Source organism: Cnephaeus nilssonii, assembly GCF_951640355.1.
Source record: "Cnephaeus nilssonii genome assembly, chromosome: 8".
Taxonomy (NCBI): Eukaryota; Metazoa; Chordata; class Mammalia; order Chiroptera; family Vespertilionidae; genus Cnephaeus; species Cnephaeus nilssonii.
The window spans coordinates 102,093,186-102,120,657 of NC_137079.1; the positions used below are offsets into that span (position 1 = coordinate 102,093,186).

General features: G+C 40.9%; 1 pseudogene across 1 annotated transcript in view; it reads left to right on the forward strand.

Moving 5' to 3' along the window:
• The window catches only part of LOC307104088, a 60,082-nt pseudogene extending 39,389 nt beyond the window's left edge, over positions 1 to 20,693 (forward strand). The window contains exons 2-3 of the transcript in view: positions 19,674 to 19,919; positions 20,316 to 20,693. The product of the transcript in view is annotated as an uncharacterized misc_RNA (transcript). The remainder of the gene's footprint in view (positions 1 to 19,673; positions 19,920 to 20,315) is intronic.
• Positions 20,694 to 27,472: the final 6,779 nt, after the last annotated feature.

Consider the following 27,472-nt stretch of genomic DNA (forward strand, 5'->3'; position numbering starts at 1 on the left):
CCTGAACCTATATAATTTTATTAACCAATGTCACCCAAATAAGTTCAATTTTAAAAAGCAATGAAAAAAATGAAGCAGAGGAAATGCAAGTATGTGGGCTTACTGATGCCACATTACAGAAGTGGCTCAGGAGTAAGAGGCCATTAATGAGAAGGTTTCAATTAACTATGACTTTGAAGTTACTGTTGGGAAGTGAGGAGCACTCAGTTGTGAGAGGTGCATTGACCTCTTCAGACCACTACAGTTCAAAGTGTTCCATAGGATTAATTTATTAAATGGGTCCTAATTGCTTGTTAATATGCCTTCTAAAAGTGACTTCACTGTGCTCTGATTAGGCTTGGATTTGCAAAGTGCTATGTTTCTTTTTGTAATTCCATAATCAAATTCAAGGATGTGGGCAGCTAATCCAGTGGAGAACTATATATCTAATTTGGATCCAGAGTCCTACCAAAAAGTCATGCAAACTTTCATTTTATTTTCCAGTGTGTAAACAAAGAGATACAAAATTGATACACCTTGTAGTACAATATGCCTTTTATTAAATAAATATGCATGCTAATATAAAAAAGTAAAAGTGTCTTGAGACATATTAAGCAAATTCAATGTATGACCTTTAGATTCTGATTTGAACACATTTTCTCTTCTATTGTGAAAACTAGAAAAATATAAGCTTTGAATATCAGATGACATTAAGGAATTATAATTTACTTTTTAGGTGTGATATTGATATTATGATAACTTTTTAAATGGTCTCTTAATGCTATATGTGAAGTGTTTACTATTGGAATTTTTAAATATTAAAAAAGACAATTACAAGTAGAAAAATGTACAAATGCAAATGCAGATTTTGAGAAGATGTCTTCTTGGGGATGTTGGAAACATAGGGTTTTGTGGGAATTTTAATGATGTTTGCCCATATAAATTTGGAAGCCATCAGAGTATTTTTGCAGAGAACTGATACAATCAGATTTATATTTTTAACCGTTTGCACTCGGATGTCACGTGTGACTCGACATGGTTAGCATTAGAATAAAGGAATCGAGAAAAAAGCAAGCGAGTGCAAAGGGTTAAAAGGTTATTCTCTCTAAAAAGAAGACTGTTGACAAGCAAAGGTGAAAACAGGGCAACTAGTTAGGAAGCTATTATCATAATTTACAATAAGGAAGATGGTGGTCTGTACACCATAGGGAGAAGTGGTCATATTTATTGATATCTCAAATGTAGAGCTGATAAGATTTACTGACAAATAATGTGTGAGAAAAAGAGAAAAGTCTAAATGACCACAATTTTGATTTCATATCCAGAGTAGGTCCTGATCAGTACAGTTGCTAGAATCTGTTCTAATTAGTCTGTGAACAGGCATTTTTTTCCTGTACTATGCCTGGAGCTCTTCTGAAGATAAACTAACACACCAGTACAATAACTTGCATAGTGTGGTCGAAGTTAAGCCTCTCAGTAATCCAGCCTGAGGGTGAATCCCACCAAGAACAGGACAACAGTAATAACTATGCAATTACAACAGGAGAGCCCATATAACCAACACAAGGGACATTCCTAGAGCATAGAGCTCAGAAGATCAAGGAGACTGTGAAACTGGATCCCACATAACACCTACTACATAAGCCCTCCCCATGAAGACATTGACTCAAAACATTTCTACCTAACACATAGAAATAAACACAAAAGACAGCCAACATGGGAAAACAAAGAAACAGGCTCCAAATGATAGAACAGGAAGAAGCTCCAGAAAAAAGAGGTAAATAAAGTGCAGGCAAGCAATTTATCAGATATAGAATTCAAATTAATTGTTATAATGATTAACAGAGGAATTTAGTGAGAATTACAAGGAAAAAGTGGGAAAAATAACATCATGAAAAAAGACATAGACACTATGAATAAGAAACAGTCAGAAATTAATAATACCATATATGACATCAAAAATACACTGGATTTATTTTAGTTCATCAGTTTATGTTGTTCATTATATTCCACAAATAAGTGAGATAATGTGATATTTATCATTCTCTGACTGGCTTATTTCACTTAGCATAATGCTCTCCAGGTCCATCTAAGCTGTTGCAAATGGTAAGAGTTCCTTCTTTGTTGACCACAGCGTAGTATTCCATTGTGTACATGTACCACAGTTTTTTAATCCATTCATCTGCTGATGGGCACTTAGGCTGTTTCCAAATTGTAAATTGTGCTGCTATGATGCATCGAACTGACTGTCAAATCTCAGAGGGAAGATGGGGAGGGGGGGGTAAAAGATCAACCAAAGGACTTTTATGCATGAATATAAGCATTACCCATGGACACAGATACTAGGGGGTTGTGCTGACGGGTGAGAGTAGCTGGGGAGAGGTCAATGGGGGAAAAAGGAGACATATGTAATACTTTAATCAATATAGAATTTTAAAATAATAATAATATTCTAATAACCATCTATGGTGCCAGATGGGTGTGACATTTATCAGAATGATCACTTAAAAAGTTATGCTATATGTAATAACTGAGATGTATACTTGAAACTAATATAATAATTTATGTCAACTCTAATTGCAAATAAAAACTGATAGAATGGTGGAAAAGTTAAAAAAAATACACTGGAAAAATAAAAGTAAATTGGATGAAGCAGGGGATTGAATCAATGATTTAGAAGACAAGGTAGAAAAAAAAAACACCAAATCAGAGCAGCAAAAAGGAAAAAAAATGTAAAAGAATGAGAACAGGTTAAGGAAACTTGGGGACAACATGAAACATACTAACGTCCACATCATAAGGGTTCCAGAAGGAGAAGAAAGTGAGCATTGGACAGAGAACCTGTTCAAGGAAATAATGACTGAAAACTTCCCTAAACTGCTGAAGAAAAATGTCACATGAGTTCAGGAATCACAGAGTCCCAATCAAGATGAACTGAAAGAGACCCACACCAAGACATATCATAATTAAAGTGACAAAGGTTGAAAACATAGAATCTTAAAGGCCACAAAAGGAACAGTTACCTATACAAAAATTCCCATATGGATGTAAGTTGATTTCTCACCAAAACCTTCAGACCAGGAAAGATTAGCATAAAATATTCAAAGTAATGAAAAGCAAGGACCCAAAACCAAGACTACTCCATGCAGCATGGCAATCCTTTAAAATTGAAGATAAAATTAAAAGCTTCCCAGACCAAAAAAAGCTAAAGGAGTTCATCAGCACCAAACCACTATTTTAAAAAATGTTAAAGGAACTGATTTAAGAAGAAGAAATAGAGAAAGAGAGAATCATAGTTTTTTTTAAAGGCAATAAATAAGTACCTATCAATTAATTTGACCCAATGATCTCACATCTATGATTATATCCTAGAAAACCGAAAACACCAATCAGAAAGAGTATATGCACCTTATGTTCATAGCAGCGCAATTTACAATAGCTAAGATCTGGAAACATCCCAAGTGCCCATCAGTAGATGAGTGGATAAAAAAGCTGTGGTACAGTGAGAGCAAAAAATGGGTAGACAAAGAAACCCACAAATGAAAGAAAAGGAGGAATCGCCAAAAAAGCAGCTAAGTGAAATGGAGGCATGCAATATGTCAAAAAAAGAATTCAGAATAAGGGTCATACAGTTCATAAACAGGATGGATGAAAATATCAACAACTTATATAACAATCATGAAGAAATAAAGAGTGATATAGCTGCAATAAAAACAACATGGAAAGTTTCAACCGTAGACTAGGAGAAGGGGAGGACCGAATTAGCGAATTAGAACACAGGAAAGCAAAACACACCCAAATTGAACTGTAAGTGGAGAAAAAAATTAAAAGACAGGAGTAGAGCCTAATGGAGCATTGGGACAACATTAAGCGAAGCAACATATTAATAATAGAGGTTCCAGAATGACAAGAAGAGGAACAAGGGTTAGAAAACCTATTTGAAGAAATAACAACAGAGCCCTAACTGGCTTGGCTCAGTGGATAGAGCGTCGGCCTGTGGACTGAAAGGTCCCAAGTTCAATTCCCAGTCAAGGTACATGCCTGGGTTGTGGGCTTGATCCCCAGTGTGCGGCATGCAGGAGGCAGCCAATCAATGATCCACTCTCATCATTTTTTTTTCACTCTCATCATTGATGTTTCTATCTCTCTCTCCCTCTCCCTTCTGCCTTGAAATGAATAAAAAAATATTTTTAAAAAGAAATAATGACAGAAAACTTCCCTGATGTGGGGAAAAAAGAAGTTACACAAGTACAAAGAGTCCCAAACAAGATGAACCCGAAAAGACCCACAACAAGAAAAGTCATAATTACTATGGAAAATGTTAAGAACAAAGAGAGAATCTTAAAGGCTGCAAGAGAGAAAGATAGTTATGTACAAGGGATCTCCAATTAGATTATCAAATGATTTCTCAACAGAAACCAAGGACCCAAAACCAAGATTACTCCATACAGCATGGCAATCCTTTAAAATTGAAGGTAAAATTAAAAGCTTCCCAGACCAAAAAAAAACAAAGGAGTTCATCAGCACCAAACCACTGTTTTAAGAAATATTGAAGGAACTGATTTAAGAAGAAGAAAAAGAGAAAGAGAGAATCATAGGTGTTTTTTTAATTAATTTCTTTATTGATTAAGGTATCACATATTTGTCCTCATCCCCCCATTCCCATCCCACACCCCTCCCCATGCATGCCCCCACCTCCCTGTTGTCCTTAACCGCTGGTTAGGCTCATATGCATGCACACAAGTCCTTTGGTTGATCTCTACCCCCACCCTCCCATACCCTCCCTCTGAGGCCCGACAGTCTGATCCATGCCTCCTTGTTTCTGGGTCTGTTCCTGTTTATCAGTCTATGTTGTTCATTATTTCCCCTAGATGAGTGAAATCATGTGCTATTAGAAATACACTTATAAGAACCGAAAATGAGACAAGCAATAATGGTTATGCTGAGAGGCAAATGAATCAGTCTGTAGTGAGTTTCTTTCTGGGCCAACAGTTCTTTTGAGACCCAATTTCAATGTCAAACAGTTCCTTCTGTGTACATGTCAGCAATGACATTTCAGTTCTGGATGGTGGACAAATGGTGGTAATGCAGTTCCGACTCTCTGGTTTGGTCCTGGGAAAACTGCAGTGACACACAGCTGCTAACTGCTAGTATGGCAAGGCGACGTCAGCGTCTTCCATCTCTGGTCTGCTTCTCTTCTGTCTTCATGGCTGGAGTACTCTTATCGATTCCTCTCTGTTGCTGGAATCCAATTGGTCTAAAAGTTGTTTTCTGAAAATATACAAACATATTCTCGACCAAAAATTAATAAAGGAATATTTTCTATAAACTTGACTTGGGATCCTATTTCATTTTTTGCCAAAATGATTTTCCTCTGGCTTGTTTTGACACCTTGTGTGTTTTTCATGGGTGTCTTGCTTTTAGCCTTACAATTAATTTTCTAAAGTATTAATTTTCTAGATGTAATTTACTTACAGGATATTTTTCCTTACATGATATTCTTCTACTATCCCCCCCTTTTTTGATTTAAATATTAGGAGGCTTTTGAAATTTTATAATGTAGTCTTGATGGCTTTTAAATTTTATTTTTTGCACTATAGTATTACTGTTTTAGGTTCATTACATGGTGCACAATTTTATCATGAGATGAAGTACCAATAAAAATTTTAGTTAACACTTTAGGAACACCTTTTTGTCCAGTACAATTAATTTTTCTAGAATATTTGCTTGTTTCAACTAGCCAATTTAAATTTGCCTGAAAACTTGACTACTATTTTACTGTCAAATTTATTACTCTAACAACAATCTTATTTTACCCTGTAAATATTAGTGGAAAGGATTATTTGCCTTCTTGAGTAGGTCCTGAGCATTCCTGGTGGTAGGCTGGATTTAGATATCATAAACCCACTTCCCCACACCAGGAGTACAAGACAACTCAAACAATTCTTATTGGAGTGTGAGGGCAGCTGCTGTCAGCCAAGACTCTGTCTGTTACCCAGGTCCTGATCTGAGCTGGGCATGGGAAGCACAAAGCAGTCCTGGGGGCAGGAGACTTCCTTCAGAAGAGGTGAGTGTTCAGGCCCCTGCAAAGTTGGGGGGTGAGGGTCTGTGCCCCACCTCTGTTGACCTCCAGGTTCTCTCCTGATGGCCCCTCTGTGACTGTGCCTGTCTTAGGTTGTTCCTTCCCTGAGGAATCTTACTAACCAGCCCCGTCTCTGGCTAACCAGCCATCCTCCGGGACCAAGCAGGTAGATGTGAGGTTCAGTTCTGTCCCCTTGGTAGCCTATGCCCCCATGGCCTTCATGCCCAGCACCTTCCTTGGGATCCCCTCGCCTGCTGGCGGGGCCCCAGCACTGATCACATATCTTGGGGAACCTGGGTTTCTTCTCCAGGGAGGGCTCAGTTCGCCCCACTGGGCAAGAGACAGATCCATGGTACCAGTCATCACAAGGCTTCAACCTCGACATAAACAGACAGCTCAGGCAACAGCTGTAAGCAATTGAATTGTGAGAAGAGGGTCCCTCTTGGCCTAAAGGGCAAGAGGGACCAATATAGAATGCTCAGGTGCCTTCCCAGGAGGCCCTCTACACAATGAAAGGGATTAAATCCTTACATGTCCTTTTTAAATTGCTGCCAGACATTCAAAGAATTAGTTTGTAAGTTTGTAAGTTTGCTTGGGATAATTGTATATTATGGTGTTGTAATTCTAAAATATCAAGAGATGTGTTACGTTTGTCTCCAAGCACCACACAGATGATTTTTTTTTTTATCCCCAAGGGTGCGAGGAACTATTATAAGTAACGGGGGTGATCCAAATCTGGGAAAAATTTTAATGACAGTGTAGAATAATATCATGTAAGGATATTCTTTGTTCTAGTCCATGGCAATTCCCTTTCACACTGGCTGTCCATTTCTTTTTGTATAGACAAGGTCTTAGTTACATTTTCTGCACCTCTACCGGGGGCAAGTAGTGATAGTAGTGACACCCTTTCTTTGGTGTCCACACAAGCCAGAAACCTCTCTTTAATTTTACACACAACGGGGCATTGTTTTGATTTTGTGTCATACAAAAGGGAAGCAGGGTGGAGACCCCTGTGCATTAATACTTTCTTGCCCCAACCATGGACCTCCGGGATGACCAAGGCATTTGGTATTATTGGTAACTACATTAGTCAGGGGATCAGCCCACGTAAGGGGTCTTACCCATGAAGGATCAGGAGCATAAGTACAAAATACTTCCACTCTTGTCCCAGGTAAAATTACCGTACATCTGATGATTGCTAGCGTGGCTAGAAAGGCGTTCTCAGGCATTCTTGGGTTTCTGGTTCCCTCACAATTTCTTCCCTGAGGTTTGACGTTCTGATTGATGTTTCTCTGTTTCTGGATCTATTTTTTCCCCATCAGTTTATGTTGTTCATTATATTCCACAAACGAGTAAGATCCTGTGATATTTATCTTTCTCTGCCTGGCTTATTTCACTAAGCATAAAGTTCTCCATCTCCATTCATATTGTTGCAAATGGTAAGAGCTCCTTCTTTTTTACCGCAGCGTAGTATTCCATTGTGTAGATGTACCACAGTTTTTTAATCCAGTCATCTGCTGATGGGCACTTAGGCTGTTTCCAAATCTTAGCTATGGTGAATTGTGCTGCTATGAACATAGGGGTGCATATATCCTTTCCCATTGATGTTTCCAGTTTCTTGGGATATATTCCTAGAAGTGGGATCACTGGGTCAAATGCGAGTTCTATTTTTAGTTTTTTAAGGAAACTCCATACTATTCTCCACAGTGGCTGCACCACTCTGCATTCCCACCAGCAATGCACGAGGGTTCCTTTTTCTCCACATCCTCTCCAGCACTTGTCATTTGTTGACTTGTTAATAATGGCCATTCTGACAGGTGTGAGATGGTACCGCATTGTTGTTTTGATTTGCATCTCTCTGATGCTTAGTGATTTAGAGCAGGTTTTCATATGTCTCTTGGCCTTCCTTCAGTCTTCTTTCGAAAAGTGTCTATTTAGATCAGTTGCCCATTTTTTGATTGGGTTGTTTATCTTCTTTTTGTTAAGTTGCATGAGTTCCCTGTAAATGTTGGAGATTAAACCCTTATCGTTGACATCATTGGCAAATATGTTTTCCCATGCAGTGGGCTTTCTTGTTGTTTTATTGATGGTTTCCATTGCTGTACAAAAGCTTTTTATTTTGATGTAGTCCCATTTGTTTTATTTTCTCTTTAACTTCCATTGCCCTAGGAGCAGTATCAGTGAAGAAGTTCTTTTGGCATATGTCACAGATTTTTCTGCCTGTAGATTCCTCTAGTATTTTTATGGTTTCCTGTCTTATGTTTAAGTCCTTGATCAATTTTGAGTTTATTTTTGTGTATGGTGTAAGTTGGTGGTCTAGTTTCATTTTTTTGCATGTATCTGTCCAATTTTCCCAACACCATTTATTGAAGAGACTGTCTTGACTCCATCATTCTCTGACTGGCTTATTTAACTTAGCATAATGCTCTCCAGGTCCATCCAAGCTGTTGCAAATGGTAAGAGTTCCTTCTTTGTTGACCACAGTGTAGTATTCCATTGTGTAAATGTACCACAGTTTTTTAATCCATTCATCTGCTGATAGGCACTTAGGCTGTTTCCAAATTGTAAATTGTGCTGCTATAGTGCATCGAACTGACTGTCAAATCTCAGAGGGAAGATGGGGAGGGGGGTAAAAGATGGGGAGGGGGGTACCATCTCACACCTGTCAGAATGGCTATCATCAACAAATCAACAAATGACAAGTATGTAGAGGATTCAGCGAAAAAGGAACCCTCGTACACTGCTGGTGGGAATGCAGACTGGTGCAGCCATTGGAAAACAGTAAGGAGTTTCCTCATAAAATTAAAAACAGAACTCCCATTTGACCCAGTAATCCCACTTCTAAAAATATATCCTAAGAAATCAGAAACACCAATCAGAAAAGATATATGCACCCCTATGTTCATAGAGGCACAATTTACAATAGCTAAGATTTGGAAACAGACTAAATGCCCTTTAGCAGATGAGTGGATTAAAAAATTGTGGTACATCTACACAATGGAATATTATGCTGTGGTAAAAAAGAAAGAACTCTTACCATTCGCAACAACATGGATGAACATGGAGAGCATTATGCTAAACAAACAAACAAACAAAAAAACAGTTGGAGAGGACAAACTGGCAGCAGAATAGATGGATGTGTCCTGAGCCTTGTCCTGGAGCAGATAGAATGAGCAGCTGAAACGAATAACACCCACCCTAAATTGATGAAGGAGACAGCTGGTGAGACAATTTGCAGGCGGAAAGTGTAGAGGACCCCTGGAGAAAGGTAAAATCAAGGATCTGTGTAGGAGAGATCTGCCAAACCTCTGGGCCCAGGGGTCAGAGGGAAACTGCACAGCACCAAGCCCCATCCCTTGGGACAGGCACAGCGTCTGACTATGGAAAGGAGGTCCACAAGACTGCTGGTGGCAGGAGATTCTAGATCTGGGTCCACAGTCACGAAAGACTGAGCCCATAGGGTGCAGCCTGAAGGGCTGACCAGACCATGCAGTGCCGGCAGGAAGGGAGCTCGCAGAGGCACAGTCTTTGCCCTCTCTGTGGCCTGTGCTTTGCTTCACTGAACCTAGTTCATAGGACCTTCTGGATATGGACATTCACCGTGGCTGAGGTGCAAGAGAAGGTGCGGACTTGTGGAGTATGGGGAGAGGCTGAGGAGAGGAGGGGGTCCAGGAGTAATGGCAATGAGTCTGGCACTGAGTCATGCCTGAGCCCAGGACCAGGGTAGCCATTTTCTCCTGAAGAGATAGCCCTTCCCTCCAGTGTCCAGGCAACCAATACAGCTACACGCAGACTATGCCCTGAGGGGTACAAAGGGAAAAAAATATGAATAGTCCCTGAGAGTCCATATGGACTCGCCTAAAGAGAGGCCTTCAGTCCCAGCAACAGGAAACAAAAAACTCAGACAGTACAGAAGACTGGGATCTTAAGTCAGCCAAAGGAAGGAGACTTCACATTTTCATTTTTATTTTTATTTTATTTTATTATTATTTTGTTATCTCTTTTTTTCCTTTTTGTTTGTTGCTTTATTTGCTGTTTCTTTTTGCATTATTTTTCCATCATTCTATTTTATTTTATTTTATTTGCTTTTTTATACCATTTTTAAATCTTTCTTTTTTGTAAATTAATTTTTTTTCTTCTCATTCTCTTTCTTCTTATCCACTCATCCCCTTTCTACTTCTCTGTACTGAACTGAGGTCCTCCCCATATTCATCCAATTCTTACCCTTATTTTCTGTATATAAGCTCAGCCTCTACAGATTCTGCCCCCACCCTCTTTGCTGGGTGTTTGGTGTTTGCATTTTTTTGGTTTATCTGTTTTTTCTGTGGTGTTTTCTCCAGATATATATATTCTCCTCTTTCTTCCTTTTTCTTTTCTCTCTCTTTAATATCATTTGTGCTTTCTTTTCTCTGCCTAATTCTCTTTTCTCAGGTGGTCACTTATATTGGGGTTATTGGTGTCATGAATACATTCATGTTTTGTTCCCTTTGTGTTGTGTACTTGTCCAGGAGAATTTTATCCTGTCCGTTAATGTGCTAAAGAGCGAGCCTAATAACAAGACACCTGGAGAAGAAACCCCATCCAGGAACTGGTCAATAACACCCCAGACCCAACTACAGAGGCAGGAATAAGGTGGCAGTGAGGGAGAGAGCGTGAGTGAGGGAGGGAGCAAAAGAGGAGTGTATGGTTGTGTGGGGTGCATGTGTGTGATTGAGGCAGAGTTAGATCCTGCAGGACCTTTGGGGGTAGGCTAACTGGGCTCGCCTAACTAGGCAGCCTCTGCTACCATTGCAAACATTACCAGGAGGCCGACTCTTCCTCAGAGGCATTGACTTTTTGAAGGGGAGAGCAGCTGTAACTGGGAGCCCAGCCTCACCTCCACCAAGGGTGCCCTCAGATAACACCTGGGACTATACAGCCACCCCTGCCAGGGACCTGCTACCTCGGCTGTGGTCCCACGGTCACCAAGTCTCCAGCCATCCCGGGCACAGGCTCCTGTGAGTTCTGAAGCATGCTCCCCTCTGACTGGCCAAATGCTGTAGCCCAGGGCACTGCGACCACACAAGCAGCAGACACTAGAGCAGCCTACTCCTGTCCAAGGAACAGCAGCCCCGCAAGCATCCTGCCCAATGCCATAGAGCAGCAGGCTCACATGGCCTGGCCCTGTCCAAGGAGAAGCAGCTGTGTGAGTGGCCCGCTTCCCTGTCCAAGGAGCAGCAACCATGCACGCAGCCTGCCCCATCCAAGGAGCAGCAGCCTCACGAGCAACCCACCCATGACTGAGGAGCAGCATCCCCATGCAGCCTGCCCCCATCCAAGGAGCAGCAGCTGCGCACAGATAGCACCTTGCACTCATCCAAGGACCAGCAGCTGTGTGAGAAGCTCACCCACGTCCAAGGAGCAGTAGCTCCACAAGAAGCCTGCCTCCATCCGAGGAGCAGCAGTCTTGTGATCAGACACCCCTGTCCGAGGAACAGCAGCTGTACAAGCAGCCTCCCCCCACCAGCCAGAGGAGCCACCACTTCTGCAAACAGCACCCACCAGAGGAGCCACCGCCAACTGAGGAGCAGGCGCTGCCACAACTGCCAAAGGAGGAGCCATTTCCCAAGGAGCCACTGCCACCCAAGGAGCAGCGCCTGCATGACTTGACACCTAGATCTTCCAGTGAGAGCACAAATGGGTAGACAAAGAAACCCCCAAAGGAAAGAAAAGGAGGAATCGCCAGAAAAGCAGATAAATGAAATGAAGGCAAGCAATATGTCAGAAAAAGAATTCAGAATACGGGTCATACAGTTCATAAATAGGATGGATGAAAAAATCAACAACTTATGTAACAATCAAGAAGAAATAAAGAGTGATGTAGCTGCAATATAAAAACACCGTGGAAAGTTACAATAGTAGACTAGGAGAAGCAGAGGACTGAATTAGCGAATTAGAAGACAGGGAAGCAAAGAACACCCAAACTGAATTGCATTAAGAGAAAAAAATTAAAAGACAGGAGTAGAGCCTAATGGAGCTTTGGAACAACATTAAATGAAGCAACATACGAATAATAGGGGTGGCAGAACAACAGGAAGAGGAGCAAGGGTTAGAAAACCTATTTGAAGAAATAATGTCACAAAAATTCCCTGATGTGGGGAAGAAAAAAGGCACACAAGCACAGAGAGTCCCAAACAAGATAAACCCGAAAAGACCCACACCGAGACACATCATAATTACTATGGCAAATGTTCAGGACAAAAAGAGAATCTTAACCTTTTGCACTTGCTTGCTTTTTTCTCGATTCCTTTATTCTAATGCTAACCGTGTCGAGTCACACTCGACATCCGAGTGCAAAAGGTTAAAAGCTGTAAGAGAGAGACAGAAAGTTACATGCAAGAAATCTTCCATTAGATTATCAAATGATTTCTAAACAGAAACACATCAGGCCAGAAAAGAATGGAAGGAAGTTGACAAAGTGATGCAAAGCAAGGAACTGAATCAAATAATACTCAAACCAGCAAGGCTATAATTCAAAATTGAAGGGGGAATGAGGAACTTCATAGACAAAATAAATTTAAAAAACTAAGGGAGTTTATCACTACCAAGCCATCAATGCAAGAAATGCTAAAGGGACTGGTATAAAAGGAAGAAATAAAAAGGTAAGAGGGAACACAGGTACAAAAAATAAAATTGGCTACAAACCAGTACCTATCAATAATAACTTTAAACGTAAACAGACCAAATGTGCCAATCAAAAGACATTGAGTGGCTGAAGGGATAAAAAAGCATGACCTATATGTATGCTGTCTACAAGTGACCCACCTCAGAACAAAGGACTCACATGGACTAAAAATGAAGGGATGGAAAAATATCATTCAGGCAAATGGAAATGAAAAAAAAAAAAAGCTGGGGTAGCAATACTTATATCTGACAAAATAGAACTCAAAGTGATGGCCATAGAAGAGATAAGGAAGGCCACTTCATAATACTAATGGGATCGATACAACAAGAGGATATAACCCAGATAAACATATATGCACCCAATGCAGGAGCACCAAAATACATTAAAAAAACTCCTGGAAGATATCAAGGGAGAGATCAACAATAATACAATCAGAGTAGGGAACTTTAATACACCACTGACATCACTTAAAAATCCTCTAGACAAAAAAATCATCAAAGAAACAGCAATCCTAAATGACTCACTAGATCAGAGGGACTTAATTAACATCTTCAGAACATTTTACCCAAAAGCCATGGAATATACGTTCTTCTCAAGTGCACATGGGAAATTTTCAAAAATAGAACACATATTGGGTCACAGGCAAAGTCTCCCCAAATTCAAGAAGATAGCAATCATATCAAGCACCTTCTCAGACCAAAGTGGCATAATATTAGAAATAAACTACAATAAAAACAATACAAAAAATTCAAACACTTGGAAGCTAAATAGCATGCTATTAAACAATTATTGGGTTACCAAAGAGATCAAAGAAGAAATTAAAAACATCCTAGAAACTAATGACAATAAAAATAAAACAATCCAAAATCTATGTTTCACAATGAAAGCAGTCCTGAGAGGGAAATTTACAGCCAACAGGTCTACCTCAAAAATAAGAAAAAATGGTAGTAAATCATCTAACTCTAAAACTCAAAAAATTAGAAAGAGAGCAACAAGAAAAGCCCATAGTGAGCAGAAGGAAGGAGATAATAAAGATCAGAGCAGAAATAAATGAAATAGAGACTAAAAAAAAAAATACAATATTGATGAACCTCTAACCAGGCTCACCAAGAAGCAGAGAGAGGACCCAAATAAACAAAATCAGAAATAAAAGAGGAGAAATAACAACAGACACCACAGAAATACAAAGGATTGTTAAAAAAATACTATGAACAACTCTATTCCAACAAACTAGACAACATGGAGGAAATGGACATATTCCTAGAAAAATACAACCTTCCAAAACTCAATCAGGAAGAATCTAAACATCTCAATAGGCCTATAACCATGGAAGAAATTGAAGCAATCATCAAAAAGCTTCCAGCAAACAAAAGCCTGGGGCAAGATGGCTTCACAGGGGAGAATTAACCAAACATTCAAGGAAGAACTAAAACCTATACTCCTTAGACTATTCCAAAAAATTCAAGAGGAAAGAACACTTCTGTCAGGGCCAGCCTGACAGGCCGAACCTGGCTGAGATAGGGAGGTAGGATTGGAGAAAAGAAAGAAAGACAGGACAGCAGGGTCAGGAGGTCTACGAGTCTTTGAGAGGCTGTAGCACCGTTTATTATCTCTGTAATGCCTTTTATACACAAAACATTGAATAAGAGGTCTGTGAAGAGGAATGTACTCTTTGTTCCTCTTAATCTCTAAGGGAGAGATAGATAGAAGGACAAATTCTTGGTACAGCAAATCTCAGTAAAATAGTTACAGACTCCTTGGTAAGCCATGAAAGGCTGTTCTCATTCTACAAAGGTTGCTATCATTCTACTGATAACTGCCATCCAAACAACTCTGGGAAATCTGTGTGGGTAAGGGTCCCAGCCTTGCTAGTACCTTCAGGTGCAAGGACCGTGTCAGCTTACACCCTGGCGCCAACACACTTCCAAGCACTTTCTATGAAGCCAGCATCACCCTAATACCAAAACCAGATAAAGACAACACAATGAAAGAGAATTACAGGCCAATATCTCTCATGAACAAAGATGCCAAAATGCTCAACAAAATTCTAGAATATTAGATCCAACAGTACATCAGAAAGATCATATAACATGACCAAGTAGGATTTATCCCAGGGATGCAAAGATTGTACAATATCCACAAATCAATAAACATGATACATCACATAAACAAATTGAGAGATATCAGAAAGTCATAACTGATGCAGAAAAAGCATTTGACAAAATCCAACACCCTTGCTTGATAAAAACTCTCAGCAAGGTTGAAATAGAAGGATCATACCTCAACCTAATAAAAGACATATATGACAAACCCACAGCCAACTTCATACTCAGTGGGCAAAAACTAAAACCATTTCCCCTAAGAACAGAAACAAGACAGGGATGCCCACTCTCACCACTCCTGTTTGACATAGTACTGGAAGTGCTAACCATTGTGATAAGACAAGAAGAAGAAATAAAAGGCATCCAAATTGGAAAAGAAGAAGTAAAACTGTCCTTATTCACAGATGACATGATACTGTACATAGAAAACCCTAAAGACTCCATCAAAAAATTATTAGACTTAATAAATGAATTCAGCAATGTAGAAGGATACAAAATTAACGTCAAGAAATCTATGCCACTCACACCTGTAAGAATGGCTATCATCAACAAATCAACAAATGAGAAGGGCTGGCAAGGATGTGGAGAAAAAGGAACCCTCATGCACTGCTGGTTGGAATGCAAACTGGTGCAGCCACTGTGGAGAACAGTATGAAGTTTCCTCAAAAAACTAAAAATGGAACTCCCATTTGACCCAGTGATCCCACTTCTAGGAATATATCCAAAGAAACTAGAAACACCAATCAGAAAGGATATATGCACCCCTATGTTCATAGCAGCACAATTCACCATAGCTATGATTTGAAAACAACCTAAGTGCCCATCAACAGATGAGTGGATTAAAAAACAGTGGTACATCTACACAATGAAATACTATGCTGCAGTAAAAAAGAAGGGGTTCTTACCATTTGCAGCAGCATGGATGGAACTGGTGAGCATTATTCTTAGTGAAATAAGCTAGTCAGAGAAAGATAAATATCACATGATCTCACTTATTTTTTAAAATATAATGAAAAACTTAAACTGATGAACAAAAACGGATCCAGAGACAGAGAAAAATTGATCAGATCGTCAAACCTCAGAGGGAAGGTAAGGGAGGGTGGGGGTAAGGAGGAGAGATCAACCAAAGGACTTGTATGCATGCATATAAGCCTAACCAATGGACACACACAATAGGGGGGTGAGGGCATAAGTGATGGGGGTTGGGGGGTTAATAGAGGAATAAGGAAAAAACAAAATAATAAAATATTGTAATAACTTTGCATGGTGACAGATGGTTCCTAGACTTAGTGTAGTAAGCACATCTTAAGGTATATAAATGTTAAATAACTATGTCGTACACCTAAAACTAATATTGTATGCCAACGATATTTTAATAAAAAATTTTAAAAGAATAAAGAAAGAAAGAAATCTATGGAATTTCTATACACCAATAGTGAACTTACAGAAAGAGAGACTAAAAAAGCAATCCCATTTACCATCACACCAAAAAAATAAATAAAAATTAAGATACCTAGGAATAAACTTAACTAAGGAGGTAAAAGCCCTATACGTGGACAACTATGGGACACTGAAAAAAGAGATAGAGGAAGACATAAACAGATAGAAGAACATACCATGTTTATGGATTGGTAGAATCAACATCATTAAAATGTCCATACTACCCAAAGCAATCTATATATTCAATTCACTTCCCATTAAAATACCAAGGGCATATTTCACAGACCTAGAATGAGCTATCCAAAAATTCATCTGGAATAAAAAAAAGAACCTGAATAACTGCAGCAATCCTGAGATAAAGAACAAAGTAGGTGGGATCTCTATACCAGATATCAAGCTGTACTACTAAGCCACTGTTCTCAAAACAGCCTGGTACTGGCACAAGAACAGTCATATAGACCAATGGAATAGAATAGCAAACCCAGAAATTGACCCAAACCTCTATGCTCTATTAATATTTGACAAAGTAGGCAAGAACATACTATGGATCAAGACAGTTTCTTCAATAAATGATTTTGGGAAAATTGAACAGATACATGCAAAAAAAGTGAAACTAGACCACCAACTTACATCATACACAAAAATAAACTCAAAATAGATAAAGGACTTAAACATAAGATGGGAAACCATAAAAATACTAGAGGATTCCACAGGCAGCAAAATCTCAGGCATATGCTGAAGCAATTTCTTCACTGATACTGCTCCTAGGGCAATGGAAACTAAAGAGAAAATAAACAAATGGGACTACATCAAAATAAAAGGCTTTTGCACAGCAAAAAAAACCATCAACAAAACAACAAGAAAGCCCACTGCATGGGAGAACATATTTGCCAATGTTATCTCTGATAAGGGTTTAAATCTCTAACATTTACAGGGAACTCATACAATTTAACAAAAGGAAGATAAACAACCCAATCAAAAAAATGGGCAACGGACCTTAATAGATACTTTTCAAAAGAAGACAGAAGGAAGGCCAAGATCCATATGAAAACATGCTCAAAGTCACTAATCATCCAAGAGACGCAAATCAAAATGACAATGCGGTACCATCTTACACCTCTCAGAATGGCTATCATCAACAAATGATAAGTGCTAGCAAGGATGCGGAGAAAAAGGAACCCTTGTGCACTGTTGGTGGGAATACAGACAGGTGCAGTGACTGTGGAGAACAGTATGGCATTTCCTCAAAAAACTAAAAATGGAACTCCCATTTGATACAGTGATCCCACTTCTAGGAATATATCCCAAGAAACTAGAAACACCAATCAGAAAAGATATATGCACCCCTATGTTCATAGTGGCACAAGTCACCATAGCTAAGATTTTCAAACTGCCTAAGTGCCCATTAGTAGATTAGTGGATTAAAAAGCTGTGATACATCTACACAATGAAATACTATGCTGTGGTAAAAAAGAAGGAATTCTTACCATTTACAATAGCATGGATGGAACTGGATACCATTATGCTAAGCAAAATAAGCCAATCAAAGAAAGATAAATATCACATGATCTCACTCATTTATGGAATATAATGAACAACATAAACTGATGAACAAAAACAGATCCAGAGGCAGATAAACATGGAATAGACCATCAAAACTCAGAGTGAAGGCAGGACAGATTGGGGGGTGGATGGTGGGTAGAGATCAACCAAAGAATTTGTATGCATGCATATATACATAACCAATGGACACAGACAGCAGGGGTGTAGGGGCTTGTGTTTGGGGGTGAGAGTGACCAGGAAGGTGTTGATGGGGGAAAAGGGAAACATATGTAATACTTGGAAGGAAGGAAGGAAGGAAGGAAGGAAGGAAGGAAGGAAGGAAGGAAGGAAGGAAGGAAGGAAGGAAGGAAGGAAGGAAGGATTGAAAAATAATGTCTGACAAAAACAATAATAATAATATGTGGAACTGCAAATCAAAGTTTTTCTCTTTCCCTCCCTTTCTCTCTTTCTCTCTAAAATCAATAAATATATTTTTTTTAAAAAGAAGGAAAACATCACCAATAGAAATTGGTTCTCCTCCTTTTTTCTACATACCAAAGTTCCAACAACAGGTATCTTGACAATTGTTTTATAAGCAACTTGATTTTGCACAGTTGCAAGCAATGCAACAGCTTACTTTCGGTAGGAAACAAATGAGAAAAGGAATAAACTGAAAAAGTATAGACCATAATCCATCTGTAACTATTTGGAGAGTGGAATATGGCAAAGAGACCAGAGAGATATGCGAGCAATTCAGCCTGATGCAGGTTATTATAATAATCTAGTCTCACCTAGAAGGATATTGAATAATCCTATGAATGCAGTACCAAAATCTGTTTGAACATCCTATATAATAAAGAGCTAATATGCAAATGGTCATCACGCCATCATGGCATAATGGCTCAGACACTCAACACTGGAGAGAGAGGAATGGGGACCAGCCAGGCACAAATGAGCTCACAAGAGAGGAATGGGGACCAGCCAGGGTGTGGCCCAGGAGAGGGACAAGCCACATGCCCATGGTCCCAGATGCCAGCAGCTGCGCCTGAGCCTGTGGCTCAGGAGAGGGAAAAGCCACACGTCCCGTGGTCCCAGGTACCAGCGGCTGTGCCTGTGCCTGTGGCCCGAGATAGTGACAATCTTCACGCCCCACAGTCCCCACGGTCATGGGCGCTAGCAGCTGCACCTGTGGCCCGGGAGAGGGACAAGCCACCAGCCCCGTGGTCCTGAGCACCAACGGCTGTGCCTGTGCCTGTGGCCCGGGAGAGGGACAAGCTGCCTGCCCCGCGGTCCCAGGTGCCAACAGCTGGAGCTACGGCCCAAGAGAGGGACAAGCCACCTGCCTCACAGTCCCAGGTGACAGCACCTGCAGCTGCGGCCTGGGAGAGGGACAAGCTGCCCGCCCAACAGTCCCGGGACCCCAGGCGAAGCTGTCCACCCACAGTCCCCTGCTGTGGTCAGCACAGGCAAGGCCAGCCCAGGTCCTGGGTGCCTGCGGCCAGCCAGAGGGAGGGAAGCCCGGGTCCTGGGTGCCTGCGACCAGCCGGAGGAGGGAATCCTAGGTCCCGGGTGTGGGACGAGGCAGAGATGATTAGGGGTGATCAGGCCAGCACAGGAGCAGTTAGGGGCAATCAGGCAGGCAGGCAGAGGTGGTTAGAAGTGATAAGGCAGGAAGGCAGAGGGGTTAGGGGCAATCAAGCAGGCAGGCGAGCTGTTAGGAGCCAGCAGTCCCGGATTGTGAGAGACAGTCGGACATCCCCCAAGGGGTCCCAGATTGGAGAGGGTGCAGGCCAGGCTGAGGGACCCCTTCCTCCATGCATGAATTTCATGCACCAGGCCTCTAGTCAATAAATAAAGTGTTCAGTATCTGCTGTGAGGTGTACTCTTGAAGGAAGATGGTTGGAAGATGGTTGAGCTTCTAGTGGAGAGTGCACTGTGTGGAATGGACTCACTTTCAATTTTGAAATAATATTACAAGCTCATGACAGCCCAGTGAGGGCCATGACTTGGTCACATAATGACATGTGGATGTTGGCAGGAGAGCATAGAAGATGTGTAAAATATTGGCAATCAAACATGAAAAATGTTAATGTTCCAGGCACATAAAGAGGTGATTAGAGACCAGGTTTATACATGATACTAGAGGTCTGGTGCATGAAATTCATGTACGGGGAGGAGGGGTCCCCTCAGCCCAGCCTCCAATCCAGGACCCCTTGGGGTATGTCTGACTGCCAATTTAGGCCCGATCCCAGGGATTGGGCCTAAACCGGCAGTCAGACATCCCTCTTACAATCCTGGACTGCTGGCTCCTAATCGCTCACCTAACTGCCCCCCCCCACCAGCCTGATCGCCCCTCAACTGCCTCTGCATGCTGGCCTGATAGCCCCTAACTACCCCCCCCCCCCCCCCGCCAGCCTGGTCACCCCACGCAGCCTGCTTGTTCAGTCATTTGGTCATCCTTCACTAACTTCCCTGCCAGCCTGGTCATAGACAGCCATCTTGTGAGGGTGTGAGGGTTAATTTGCATATTACCTCTTTATCATATAGGCTACCATTTTCAGTAGTCTCTATTGCCATGGTTAAATTATTTTCTAAGTGTATTCTGGGTGCAGAGATGTATGGGCTCTGTCAAATTCTTGGAAACTTTCTGTATCCTACACTCAATATTTTTCTGTTTTCACACAGTCACCATTTTGCTGACACTTTTCTGAAGTAGTGTTGTCCTGTATCAGCCTTTACAATATGTTACAGATGTATTGTCTGCTGCATTTTTTACTGGTTTTTGCATATTTATGGCTAATAATTTGTATATGTTAAATTTATTTTTATTGCCTACTGTGTAAGACAAGAATATTTCATTACAAATGAAGAATTCATTCTTTAAAAAAAAAATAATTGGAGAGTCATTCATTGCAATTTAGAAATCCTTTTATGGTTCTCAAACTTCACAGCACTTAAGAATCCCCAGAGGAATTAGAATAAGAGACTTATTAATTGAAATACAACTTATTAAGTTTATAATAAAATTAATATATTGAGCTTAAGGGCTAAAAAAATCTAATTTTACAAGTTGACAATTTTAATAATGAATATTCATTAAAACACTGGAAATTATAGTTTTTTTTAAGCCCCAAATCTTCCCTCAAGACAATTAGCAATACAGCTCACATTTCTCAAGGCTCTTTGCAAATCTTCTTGCCTTTGTGGCTGACACACACTTCTCCTTTTCCTTGGTTTCAGCTACCATCTTTATGCCAATTATTAAGAAATTAATCATTCTAATTTAGGGAATCTCTTAAAATTATGGTGATTTTCAAGACCTAGTAGGGTTGTGGTGATCAAGCCAGGAGTTGTCCAGGGGAGGCTCCATTCCAGTTGACAAAAGCTTCCTTTAGTAATACTGTTAGCTTGTTACCCTCTGATTGTAACAATGCTTATTTTAGGTAAACTTTAAAATATATAAATATAGGATATATTTTTTAAAATATGTTGTTTTAAGTTTTTTAGAGAGAGAGAGGAATGGAGAGGGATAGAGAGATAGAAACATCAATGAGAGAGAAATATCATCAGTCAGCTGGCTCCTGCACTGGCTCCACAACCTGGATGTGTGCTCTGACCAGGAGTTGAACTGGTGACCTCTTGATTCCTGGGGTGACACTCAACCACTGAGCTACACCACCTGGGCTAGAATCTATATTTTTTAAAAGAGAACAAGTTGTTCAAGAAAAATACTAACATCATACTGGCTATTTCATTTGGTGCTACAATGTGTCATTATATACAAGAAAACTCTCCCAATACAATTAAAACACTTAATGTTTTTCAGCAAACATTTTTGTGGCCCTGATTTATAAGGATACTGGGATTTGTAAAATATCAAAGAACAGATATATGTTCAAGTAGCTAAATATAATGCATGCTACATACGTAATGCAATACCAGAAGTCTAAAATGTCAAAGCAAAAGCGGACAAGTTAAAAAGGTAAGAATTGCTTTATTTAAGGCTACCTAAAGAGGTAAGAGAGATCAATGCAGTCTGAAATCAACTCCAATGAAACAAAGAATGGGAGAGTTGTTATTGTTTTTCTTCTTATACTATTTTATTATAATAAAACATACATAAAACAAAATTTACAATAGATTCAACTAAGAACTGTTGGCCATCAAAACACCCAATAAATAGGGAGTGAATGGTTCAGCCCTGGAGCAGGACCTATGCCAAGTTTCCAGTATATCCAAGAGTTCAGTGAGAGTGGGGAAAAGTACTTCTGAGAATCAATTGCTGGGCTTCTAAAGACTTCGGGTATCCTGAACAAGGAAAGTCCTTTGCAGAGAGGTGAATAATCAGTAGTAAAGCATGAGCAGAACCCAAAAGGGGCCACACTAGAAATAAAACTAAATTGGGGAACATTCACCTGGAATTACCAACTGAGGTCCACCTGAGGAAGAGACTATAGCAAGGAAGGATAGAAAACACCTGGAGACTTTAGGAAGGGTGAGATCGTGAGACTGGCTGACCCCGCTTCCACAGGCATCAGGCCAAGAGTCAAGACAGATCTCTCAGCTATAGGAGAGTCTTTTCCCTGAGAAGATCAAGGCCCGGTACCCAGGCTGGACTCCACAGCTCAGCACCAGAGCCAAGATCAGTGGACCACATAACATCAAGCTGTAAAAGGTAGCAGGGCTTCTGGATGCTGGGGAGTCTAGAGGTGGTCAGAGATAAAGACGCAGTTTTTTGTTTATTTTTATTTTTAACTCATAGCGCAGGATTTTTATTTGCAGCTACTCACCCGAGGCTTCAGTGGAAGGAGGGCATTATGGACTGAAGGTGCAAGAGGAGAGGCTGAGGTAGGAAGCATTGGGGGGAGACATGGAAAAAAGGCAGCTGGGAGACCTGCATTCGGTCGCAACCTCCCCCTTCCCCCAAACTGAAATGACCATTTTTCCTGAAAGGTGCTGGCCCCTTCCAGGAGACACTGCTCAGGAAAAGGAAAAAAACCACCCTAGGTTATATAGTCCACCCCACCCTTGGGAGCTATGCCTGCCACACCTTGAATCTTGACCTTTGCAGAGGAGACAATAGCAGAGTCCAAGCCTTCAGGTTTGAACAGTCTCAGGGAGTATCAGTAACTGGCATGGGGGTGGGGCCATCTGCCCCACTAACACAGGAAACTGCTAGTGCTTTCCCCTCACAGGTGAGCTGATAGAAATTCCAGGTTTCCAGCTGATCACAGTGGACTGCATACAAGGATCTCTGCCCAGCCAAGAGCAGAAAGATATTCTGGAACACTCTCAGAGGAATAGCTCTGGGATGGGGAAACACACCCATCACTTTCCCTGAAATCTGAATGGCACCTCCCCATCACAGAGACCAGAGTTATAGACTCCCAATTCCACCTAAAGCCCTTTCAGAAACAGACTTTTGAGTCATTAAGATTGACATCAGGCTGTCAGGCAAAGACAGATAGAGGCGAATCCCAGGGAACCTAGGGAAGCTTGCTGACCCATCCCTGGGCCCCATGCTGCTAACAAACCAGTCTTAGCATACAGCGTGGCCACTCCCATGTACAGTCAAATCCTGTGGAGAAAGACACAAACTGTGGATCACTTGAAGCTTCAAACAGGTTGCTGGGAGCCAAAGGACAGTTTCTGACAATGACTAGAACCTAAGTAACTTCCAGGAAGTCCAGAATTGTCAGACAGAAGTCAGTAACAGTCATCAGAAGAGCAGGATCTAAAGGGAACTCTCAGGAGGCACTAAACTCTGCTGAGATAAATGTCAGTTTACTTTTCTTTTTCTTTGCTTTCTTTATTTTTTTCTTTATTGATTTGTTATTATGTAAGTTCCTCTTTTTTTTCTATCATAGATCTAATTCTTCCCTTCCCTTTTCTTACCCTATTTTTCTTCTTTCTCCTACTTTGTTTTTGTTTTTCATTTTATTATTTTTTGGTTTATTCTGTTTTAATTTTCATAAATATTTTCTTTCTCTTTTCTTTTATACTGTTTCCCTTCCCCTATTCTTTATTCTTATTTTATTTCTTTCATCTCTGCCCTTTCACCTTCCTTTTTCTTCCGCTTTTTTTCTCCTTGTATTTTTGTTTCTTTTCTTCTATTAGTGTTCTCTTTTCTCCTTACTACTACTCTTTTCTTTTGTGGTTGCTTTTGTTGTTGTTGTAGGGGTCTTGTGTATGTTTTTGTTTTGTTTTTTGTTTTTTGTTTTGTTGTATTGTATTTTGTTTTGTTCTGTCAGTATCTGCATAACAGCTTGCATGATGTGGTCAGGGTGAGACTCCGACAGCTTGAGAGATGATTGCTCTTGTGAATGGTACAACAACATTCAAGAATCAACTACAACAGGAGATTCCAAATAACTCACACAACGGGCATTCCTAAAACATCCAGCTCAGGGAGATTTAAGAAACTGTACCACTGGATCCCATAAAACACTTACCACATAAGGCCACCCTATGAAGACTAGGAGGCATAGCAATGTGATAGAATACATAGAAGCAAATACAAAGGAATAGCAAAAATGGGGAAATAAAGAAATAACCCCTAAATGAAAGAAAAGGAGGAAACTTCAGAAAGAGAGCTAAACAAAATGGAGGCAAGCAATTTATCCGATATAGAATTTAAAGTAACGATTATAAGGATGCTCAAAAAACTTAGTGAGAATTTCAAGAAACTTAGTAGGAACTACAACAGCATGAAACAAGAAATGGAAACCATGAATAAGAATCAGTTGGGATGTAGAATAACATATATGACATTATGAATACACTGGAGGACAGGAAGATGGCAGCTGGCAAGACAGAGGTGAGGGAGAGGAAGTGAGTGAGGGGATAAAGGGAGAGTGTGTGGATGTGTGTGGTCAGTGCGTGAATGAGTGAGGGACAGTTAAATCCCCACAGGAGCAGCAGGGGCTGTCAGACCAGGCTTTCTTGGACAGGGAGAGACTACCACCACTGCAGGCACTCCCTGGACTGTGGGACTCTGGCACAGAGCCCACGCTACCTTGAAGGGGAGAATGGCCTCTTCTAGGAACTCATCAGCACCACCAACCAGAACAGGCCTTGGAACTGCCCATGACCCAGCAGCCAATCCAGCCAAAATCCTGCTGCCCCACCCACAGACCCATGGACCCTGGGACCTCCACCTACAAAGGTGGACCACTCTGGCAGCAGTAAGTGCAATTTCCACCCCCCCTCCCCTGTGGCAGAACTCCAGACACCATATTCACCTGTTTCCAGCATGCAGGCATCCAGGGTACACCACTCCATAGGCAGCACCTGGGAGCCACTGGGAGCCCCCGCTGGGTGTGATTTTGTACAGACAAGTGCACGCTCCCCTGCAGTAGAAATTCTGAATTCCCTCTTCCTGAATAACTGCCCACAGCTACCCCAGCTGTGCAACTTCAGTGCCAGGGCCCCTCAGAGTGCGTCAGAGCTCTGTGCTGGCAAAGGCACCGCCACAGTCGTGCATTTCCAACAGGCAGGCACCCTGAGCCTATCTATCCACAGAGACCTCTGGGAAGCAGCTGTGAGACTCTGCTGGGTGTGATTCTGCAAAGAAAAAGGTGTGCTGCCCCGCAGTAGAAATTCTGAATTCACTCATCCTGGATACCTGCCCACAGATGGCGAAATTACACAGATTCAGTACCAGGGCCCTTCAGAGTGCTTCAGTGCCCCTCGCTGGCAAATGCACCACGGGTGCCTCTGTGAGCCATCACTGGGAGTGCGTGCCTATCCACCTCAGGTGCAGCAGCAAAAGATGAGTCTGCACAACCCACAACTGCAAAACTCTGGACAACACAGTCACGCCTTTCCAGAGCACAGGCCCCCCTGAGCCCCATCACCCAAACAGACGGTCCCTGGAGGCCACTGTAAGTCCCCGCTGGACATGCATGATTCCAATCAAGGGCACAAGACGGCAAAAATTGGGACACTTCCCTCCACAACTGCTGACTTCTAGACACCACAGTTGTGCCTTTCCAGCTTGCAGGTCTACATCAAGAGAACCCAAATAGCTCAAGTAGGGAGCTACACTAGATTACCAAGCCCAAGAGACCTGAGAGATCACACCAGTAGCACCATTCCCAAAAGAACCTGGGTAGCAAAGCAATCGGATCTATAATTAAAACATTACAGCAAAACATGGGAAGGCAAAAAAGCAATCCCCAAAGGAAAGAAAAAAAAGAAATCACCAGAAAGGGAGTTAAATGAAATTGAGGCTAGCAACATACCAGAGAAAGAATTCAGAGTACTGGTTATAATGATGCTCAAACAGCTGGATGACAAATACACACAACTCAATGACAAATACACACAACTCAATGAGAATTATAAGGAGCTGAATGAGAATGCCACCAACATGAAAAGGAACCAAGAAGAGATGAAGAACAACATAGCTGCAATAAAGAACACAATGGAAGGCTCAAACAGTAGACTAGAAGAGGCTGAGGGCCGCATCAGCGAATTAGAAGACAAGGCAGGAAAAAACACACAAACACAGCAGCACCTGGAAAGAAAACTTAAAAAGCAAAAGGAGAGCCTAAGGGAGCTTTGGGACAACACAAAATGAAACTACATTTGCATAATAGGGGTACCAGAAGGAGAGGATGAGAAGCAAGGAATAGAAAACCTGTTTGAAGAAATAAGGACAGAAAATTCCCTGATATTGGCAAGAAAAAAACGATGCAAGTACAAGAAGCACATAGAGTCCCAAAGAAGATGAGCACCAAAAGACCGACACCAAGACAAATCATAATTAAATTGGCAAACACCACCAACAAAGTAAGACTCTTAAAGGCTGCCAGGGAGAGACAGAAAGTTACCTACAAGGGATCTCCTATTAGAATATCAATGAATTTCTCAACACAAACACTCCAGGCCAGAAGGGAATGGAATGAAATATACAAAGTGATGCAAAGCAAGGGACTGAACCCAAGAATACTATACCCAGCAAGGCTATAATTCAAAATTGAAGGTGGAATAGGGAGCTTCACAGACAAAAAAATGGTAAGAGAGTTTATCACTACCAAGTCAACAATTAAAGAAATGCTAAAGGGACTGCTGTAAAAAGAAGAAACAGAAAGGCAAGAAGAAACACAAATATTAAGGAAAAATATGACAACAAACAAGTACTTATGAATAATAACATTAAACGTAAATGGATTAAATGCACCAATTAAAAGACATAGGGTAGCTGAATGGATAAGAAAACACGACCCATATATTTGCTGTCTGCAAGAAACCTACCTCAGAAAAAAGGATTCACACAGACTGAGAGTGAAGGGATGGAAAAACATTATTCAGTCAAATGAAAATGAGAAAAAAGCTGGGGTTGCAATATTTATATCTGATAAAATAGACCTCAAAGTAAAGGCCATAAAAAGAGATAAGGAAGGCCACCATATAATATTAAAGGGAGCAATTCAACAAGAAGATACAACTCTGGTAAACATATATGCACCCAATACAGGAGCACCCAAATACATAAAACAACTTCTGGAAGATATCAAGGGAGAGATTGGTAGCAATAGAGTCATAGTAGGGACTTTAATACCCCACTGACACCACTGGATATATCATCTAAACAAAAAGTCAGCAAAGAAACAGTAATCCTAAATGACTCACTAGATAAAAAAAAATAAATTGACATTT